Source organism: Leucoraja erinacea, unplaced genomic scaffold (genome assembly GCF_028641065.1).
Source record: "Leucoraja erinacea ecotype New England unplaced genomic scaffold, Leri_hhj_1 Leri_905S, whole genome shotgun sequence".
In the NCBI taxonomy this organism is placed as follows: domain Eukaryota; kingdom Metazoa; phylum Chordata; class Chondrichthyes; order Rajiformes; family Rajidae; genus Leucoraja; species Leucoraja erinaceus.
Genome location: NW_026576845.1, coordinates 55,001 through 63,063, shown reverse-complemented (window position 1 = coordinate 63,063; position 8,063 = coordinate 55,001). Strand labels below are relative to the sequence as shown.

Genomic DNA, 8,063 nt, shown 5'->3' with positions numbered 1-8,063 from the left:
CAATTCACTCGGACCTGGCAGGCTGGCGGATGAGAAAATGCCAGAAATGTGCCCAAAAATGGGGTTGAAGCAAGAGAGAAAAGGGGGAGGTGCATGATTGAGTATTGGGAGGGCAGCACTAACTCCCGGGGATGTGGGCTGGCAGTGAAGTCACTAAGAGTGGGTACGCTGGCAGTTAACTCAGTATCCATTAGAGGTGGGGGGGGGGGGAGGAGAGGACCTTCACCCCACCCCCCCCCCCCCCACCACTCTGCTCCTTGCCATTACCCTTTTCCCAACACTCATTGAAGTGGGTGGCACCCCCGAATGAACTGGTAGTTGCTCCACAGGAACAGCCATTCATGCCTATTAGTTTCATCGGATGAAGAACACCACAGATTAAAAGTGCAACAAAAAGGTTTTATGTAAAGTTTTAAAAGTGAAGGACTTTTAAAATATAAGAAGGTAAATTTTAAAGAGGAGGGGCGGTATTAAGTTGTCACTTATAACCCATTAACCATAGTAACATTTCCAGCACGGAAAACAGGCCATCTCGAACATTGTAGTCCCCAAAACACATAACAGACCCTAGTCAAAGGATATAGAAGCGGGAGAACACTAACCTCCATTCCCTTACCGTCTCCATATACACTATACAATTTATTTTTAAAGCTCAAAAACGAGCCTGCCTCCACCACGCTGGCAGTTCACTCAGTCATCCCACCTACCTTCACCCTCCCCCCCCCCCACTCTGCTCCTTGCCATTCCCCTCCCACTCCCACATTCAATCTGCATCTCCAAACAATCTCCCTCCAATGCACTCTTAGTGACTCTCCCACAGAGCAGCCATTCCTGCCTATTAGGTTCTATTGTGATGAAGCACACACAGCATTAAAAGTGCAAACATGTTTTATTAAAGTTTAAAATGTGAATGACTCTTAAAATATAAGAACAATTTAAATTTTAAAGATGAGATTAACGTTTTACTTGTTGTGTCTTGTTGCGTCTTGTTGTGCTCTGCTGTTCACTGCCTCTTGATGACTATTTCCTGTTGATAAAATGAGGCAATTTTAATATAGAGAAAGTCAGCGGTCAGCGGAAAATCTGAGAATATCTCAAAAGTCATCATTCAACGAAGCACGCTATTAATGACAACATTCTTGGGCGATATTCCATCTTTCAGGTAACCTTTGACATTTCCCTTCATATTTCTGTTGAGCTAGTATGTTGGGCCAAAGGTACTGGTTTCCAGAGGGCTAGTATGGAGTTGGTGGGCGGAAGGGATTTTTGGGCTGGCAGCTCAGTCACTGAGGCCTGGCAGTACAATTACTCGGACCTGGCAGGCTGGCGGCTGAGAAACTGCCAGAAATTCTGCCCACAACAGGTGACAGTCTGTAAGAGAGAAGGGGAAGAGTGTGGACTGAATGGATTATTGGGCTGGCAGTTCAGTCACTTACAGCTGGTGGGCTGGCAGTTCACTAACTCACGGCTCGTGGGCTGGCAGTGCAGTCACTCACGCCTTGTACGCTGGCAGTTCACTCAGCCACCCCACCTACCTTCACCACCCGCCCCCCCAACCCACTCTGCTCTTTGCCATTCCCCTCCCACCCACACATTCAGTGCATCTCCAAACAACCTTCCCCCCCATGCACTCTTAGTGGCTCTCCCACAGAGCTGCCATTCCTGCCTATTAGATTCTATTGTGATGAAGAACACACGGCATTAAAAGTGCAAAAAGGTGTTATTAAAGCTTAAAATGTGAATGACTCTTAAAATAGAACAATTTAAATTTTAAAGATGAGATTTATTAAATTTTTACTTCTTGTGTTTGTTGCGTCTTGTTGTGTTCTGCTGCTCACTGCCTCTTGATGACTATTTCCTGTTGATAAAAAGAGACAATTCTAATATAGAGAAAGCCAGCGGTCAGATTTTAAGAAGGAAAATCTGAAAATTTACCTCAGAAGTCATCATTCAACGAAGCACGCTATTAATGACGACATTCTTGGGCGATGTTCCATCCTTCAGGAAACCTTTGACATTTCCCTTCATATTTCTGTTGAGCTAGTATGTTGGGCCTAAGGTACTGGTTTCCAGTGGGCTAGTATGAAGTTTGTGGGCGGAATGGATTTTTGGGTGGGCAGCTCAGTCACTGAGGGCTGGCAGCTCAGTCACTGAGGCCTGTACTGGCAGGGGGCACCAAAATGCTTGGTGTTGATGAAGACTTCTGTCCACAACTTCAAAGCATTCTCTCCTAATCATTGGACATTCATACCAAACAATGACTTTCACTTGCCTCGTGAAATGTGCCGTCTTAGAGTTCTTCTCCATATTGCACAATGTATCCTCGGGCACTTGGATGGGTATCTTGAATCGAGAATGTGTCGTTCTTCCACCAGGCAGAAATGTAGCTGCTATCCTAGAGGATACTACAGCAATAGCCACATCACATAACATTTCCTGACATGATGTTCAAAAAGCAGCCCGAAGACAATTTCTGTTGTTAATGAACACTGAAGATTTTGTGCAAAACATTTTTTGAGGTAGGGTCTGTCAGGGTGGGGTGGGGGATGGTAAACATCGTGCTGCCAATGGAGGGGCACAGCTTCAGGTGGGGGTTCTCGTGAGCTGATGAGAAATGGGGGGGGGGCTCATGCAGGGGATGAGGGCGGCTTCAGAAGGGGGTGCATCTATTGCCAGGCGGATGTGGGGGGTGTCAGTGGAGGAGAAGGGGACAGTGAGCGATTTACTCATGACGTGTGGACTCACTGCCTTGGGATTAACTCAAGGCCTTTGGACTGACTCTCAACAGCTTGTGGACTGACTGATGCCCGACTTCTGGAGTCACGTCCGACTTACGTAAACTGAAAACTGTAACATCTGCATTGAGGAACAGCTTATTCTTGACAGCCATCACACTATTAAACTTAACAAATAAGCTCTAAACTACAAAATATTATTTCACACACACATACATATTCACATGCACTCACACACATATGCACACACACATATAACCGCTCACACATATTCACTCACACATATATTCAGACACACACATGTGCACACACATACATATAGACACACGCACATATACACACACACACACACACACACATTCACTCACACACACAAACACACACACACACACACACACACCCACACACTCACCACACCCACCACCCTTCACTCACAGCCTCCTCCCTCCTCCCTATCCCCCCCTCTATCCACCTCTTCCCCTTTCCCACCCCGCTCCCTCTCCTCTCCTCTATCCATCTCATCCCAACCCCCTCTCTCACCCACCCCCCCTCTCTCCCTCTCTATCCCCCCTTCTATCCACCCCTCCCTCTATATCCCACACCCCTTCCCTCTCTCCCTTGCCCCATTCCCCCTATCCATCCTGTCCCCTCTTCCACCACTCCCCCTACCCTCCCCTCTCCCACTTCCACTTCTCACCCCCTTACCCCACCCCTCTCCCTCCCCCCATCCGTCTCTCTGTCCCTCCCCTCTCCCCCCATCCCTTAAACTACCCCTCTGTTCCTCTTCCACCACTCCCCCTGTCCCACTTCCCAGCATTCCTGCTTACCCATCTCCCTATCCTTCCCTCTCCACCCTCTTCCACTTCTCTCCCCCCTCCCAACCCACTTTTTTACCCCCGCCCCCTACCACTCTCCCCCTCCCTCCACATTGGTCCCCATCTCCCTCCTCCTTCCCGTCCCTACTCCCCCACCCCTCTTCCCCCTCCCTTCCCCCTGGCTCTCCTCTCTTCCCCACCCCTACCCCTACCCCTCTTCCACCACACGCCCTCTTCCTCTGTCCCACTCCCACTCTTCCACTTCCACCACTCCACCTACACCGCTCCGCCTCCTCCCCATTCTTCCACTTATCTCCTCCCAGCCCCCACCCCCCTCTGCCCCCCCTTCCCTTCCCTCTCCCTCCCACCACGCTACCCCCCTCTTTCCGCTCTCCCCCCCCCTCGCTCCACACTCATCCCCCCTTCTCCCCCGCCTTCCCCTCTCACCCTCCCTCCACACTCTTACCCCATTCTCTACTCCCTCCCCTCAATCCCTCCCCCCCTCGCTCCCCTCTCTCAATCACCCCCCCTTCCCCACCCCGCTGTCCCCTCTTCCACCACTCCCTCTACCCTTCTCTCTCACCCCCCACTTCCATCACTACCCTACACCTTTCCCCTCCCCTCCCCATTCTTCCACTCCCTCCCCATTCTTCCACTGATCAGCCCCACACCACCACTCCCTCTCCCCGCCCCTCTCTCCCCCTGCCCTTCCCTCTCCCCCTCTCCTCCACTCTAAACCCCCTCCTCTCTCCACTCTCCACCCTCCCCCCTCCTTCCCCATTTCCCTCCTCCCTCCCCCTCCCCATCCTTCCCCCCTCTCCTCCCTATCCCCCTCCCCATCCACCTCTCCCCCCCCACTACCCCCACCCTACTCTACCCCCCCCACCCCCGCACCCCTCCCCTCCCCCCTCTCTCCCCCTCCCCCACCTCTCTACCCTCTTCCTCCACTCCCCAACCCCTCCCCTCTCTTCCCCATCTCCCCCACCTCTATCCCCCCTCTCTCCCCTAGCCCCTCTCCCCCTACCATCCACCTCTCTCCCCTTCCCCTTCTCACTCCTTCTTTTCCTCCCTCCTCCCTCTCTCCTCCCTCCCCCACCCTCTCACCCCCTCCCACTCAACTCCCATCCTCCCCTAACCCCACTCTCCACCTGTCCCCTCACCCCTCTCCCTCCTTCCCTCCCACCCCATTTGCCCACCACCCCCTCCCCCTCTCTCTTGCACCTCTCCCCGCTAACGCTCTCCCACCTCCCTACGCCTCTTCCTCCTTTCCTGCCCTCCCCACTCTCCTCCACTCCCCACTTTCCTCCCCCTTCCCATCCCGCTCTCACACCCCCTACCCCGCTCTGCTCTCCCTCCCAAATCTCTCCCATTTCCTACTACCCATCCCCTCTTCTCAACCTCGCCTCTTCCCACCTCGTCTCCCCCCCCCTCCGCAAACGCTCGTTGGGGACACAGACCCAACTGGTCTGCACTTGGTCTAGTATATATATAAAAGCCTCTTTGGTTATCCGTACATTCTCCGCCAAGGTATTATGAACTCTACCACTGCCAGTCTTGCATTCACTCTGACAGGACATGTAGACCTTGAACTTTCGCTGTCAGATATTTCAAAGCACCCAGCTTGCCACGTGTCCGTTTCCCGCAAGCCACATGCTTGAGTCTAGTTTGCTCGCGCTCATTTGTCTTGTCCCTATTTAATTAAGGATTAGTTCTGTATAAAACGAATAAAACTGTGGCCATTCGCCCAAAGTGCTCCCTCTGACAAGTTTGCCATTTGCCCTCATCTATTTCACGAGAGTAGGTTAAGCTTTGCACTCCTCCCAGGCGGACATTGTATATATTACCTAAGGAAACACACATCGCAAATTCCACCCCAGCGAACTAGCGAAACCCCAATCTATGCCAGGAAAGTTAGCATCCCCACCATGCCAACTTCGCTATTTATGACAATATCCACAATCACCCAGCACTTGAAAGTCCTGGAGCGAAAAATACTACAAAAAGTTGTGACCACTGCCCGGATCACCGGATTTGACCTCCCCACCGTGGAAAGCAATCTATCGTAGTCGCTAGCTCAAAAGGGTAGCCACAATCATCAAAGACCCACACTATCGTGGCCACACACTCATTTCACCATTGCCACCACGAAGAAGGTACAGGAGCCTTAAACTGTAACGTCCAGGTTCAGGAACAGCTTCTTCCCTATAGCCATCAGGCTATTAAACACAACAATGAATAAGCTCTGAGCTATAAACTGCAAAATTTAATATTATGATTGCACTATATTTGTTATTTATTGAACGTTTACTTTTTTTTCTCTTCCCCCATTATGTACTATATTTATATAATCACACTAGACTAAGTGGGATCCGTTGGGTCCCGGCCTCACATGGGAGGGAAGAATACCCAACACAATATTCCACCTCTGCAGCAATTCCAATATTGCTGGTCAGTGGGAAATGGGCATTCTGTTGCGCTAGTATGAGTGTTGTGGGCCGAAGGCAGTGATTTCCAGAGGGCTAGTATGGAGTTTGTGGGCCGCAGGTACTGATTTCCAGAGGGCCAGTATGGAGTTTGTGGGCCGAATGGATTTTTGGGCTGGCAGCTCAGTCACCGAAGCCTGCAGTACAATCACTCGGACCTGGCAGGCTGGCGGCTGAGAAACTGCCAGAAATTGTGCCCAAAACAGGTGACAGACAGTAAGAGAGAGAAGGGGGAGTTCACTAACTCACGGCTCATGGGCTGGCAGTGCAGTCACTCACGCCTGGTACGCTGGCAGTTCACTCAGTCATCCCACCTACCTTCACCCCCTCCCCCACTCTGCTCCTTGCCATTCCCCTCCCACTCACACATTCAGTGCATCTCCAAACAATCTGCCCCCCATGCACTCTTAGTGGCTCTCCCACAGAGCAGCCATTCCTGTCTATTAGGTTCTATTGTGATGAAGCACACACAGCATTAAAAGTGCAAAAAGGTTTTATTAAAGTTTAAAATGACTCTTAAAATATAAGAACAATTTAAATTTTAAAGATGAGATTAACTTTTTACTTGTTGTGTCTTGTTGCGTCTTGTTCTGCTCTGCTGTTCACTGCCTCTTGATGACTATTTCATGTTGATAAAATAATCCAATTTAATATAGAGAAAGTCAGCGGTCAAATTTTAAGAAGGAAAATCTGAGAATATCTCAGAAGTCATCATTCAACGAAGCACCCTATTAATGACAACATTCTTGGGCGATATTCCATCTTTCAGGAAACCTTTGACATTTCCCTTCATATTTCTGTTGAGCTAGTATGTTGGGCCAAAGGTACTGGTTTCCAGAGGGCTAGTATGGAGTTTGTGGGCGGAATGGATTTTTGGGCTGGCAGCACAATCACCGAGGGCTGGCAGCTCAGTCACTGAGGCCTGGCAGTACAATTACTCGGACCTGGCAGGCTGGCGGCTGAGAAACTGCCAGAAATTCTGCCCACAACAGGTGACAGTCTGTAAGAGAGAAGGGGAAGAGGGTGGACTGAATGGATTATTGGGCTGGCAGTTCAGTCACTTACAGCTGGTGGGCTGGCAGTTCACTAACTCACGGCTCGTGGGCTGGCAGTGCAGTCACTCACGCCTTGTACGCTGGCAGTTCACTCAGCCACCCCACCTACCTTCACCCCCCGCCCCCCCAACCCACTCTGCTCTTTGCCATTCCCCTCCCACCCACACATTCAGTGCATCTCCAAACAACCTTCCCCCCCATGCACTCTTAGTGGCTCTCCCACAGAGCAGCCATTCCTGCCTATTAGGTTCTATTGTGATGAAGAACACACAGCATTAAAAGTGCAAAAAGGTGTTATTAAAGTTTAAAATGTGAATGACTCTTAAAATAGAACAATTTAAATTTTAAAGATGAGATTTATTAAATTTTTACTTCTTGTGTCTTGTTGCGTCTTGTTGTGTTCTGCTGCTCACTGCCTCTTGATAACTATTTCCTGTTGATAAAAAGAGACAATTTTAATATAGAGAAAGCCAGCGGTCAGATTTTAAGAAGGAAAATCTGAAAATTTACCTCAGAAGTCATCATTCAACGAAGCACGCTATTAATGACAACATTCTTGGGCGATGTTCCATCCTTCAGGAAACCTTTGACATTTCCCTTCATATTTCTGTTGAGCTAGTATGTTGGGCCTAAGGTACTGGTTTCCAGTGGGCTAGTATGGAGTTTGTGGGCGGAATGGATTTTTGGGTGGGCAGCTCAGTCACCGAGGGCTGGCAGCTCAGTCACTGAGGCCTGTACTGGCAGGGGGCACCAAAATGCTTGGTGTTGCTGAAGACTTCTGTCCACAACTTCAAAGCATTCTCTCCTAATCATTGGACATTCATCCCAAACAATGACTTTCACTTGCCTCGTGAAATGTGCCGTCTTAGAGTTCTTCTCGATATTGCACAATGTATCCTCGGCCACTTGGATGGGTATCTTGAATCGAGAATGTGTCGTTCTTCCACCAGGCAGAAATGTAGCTGCTATCCTAGA

General features: G+C 50.0%; 1 protein-coding gene across 1 annotated transcript in view; it reads right to left on the bottom strand.

Annotated features, from left to right (window-relative positions):
* Positions 1-1,813: 1,813 nt before the first annotated feature.
* Positions 1,814-8,063, bottom strand: part of LOC129695018 (uncharacterized protein K02A2.6-like) — a 16,663-nt gene continuing 10,413 nt past the window's right edge. Inside the window, exon 2 of the mRNA XM_055631779.1 lies at positions 1,814-1,858. The gene's annotated coding sequence lies outside the window, so the exon portion shown is untranslated. The remainder of the gene's footprint in view (positions 1,859-8,063) is intronic.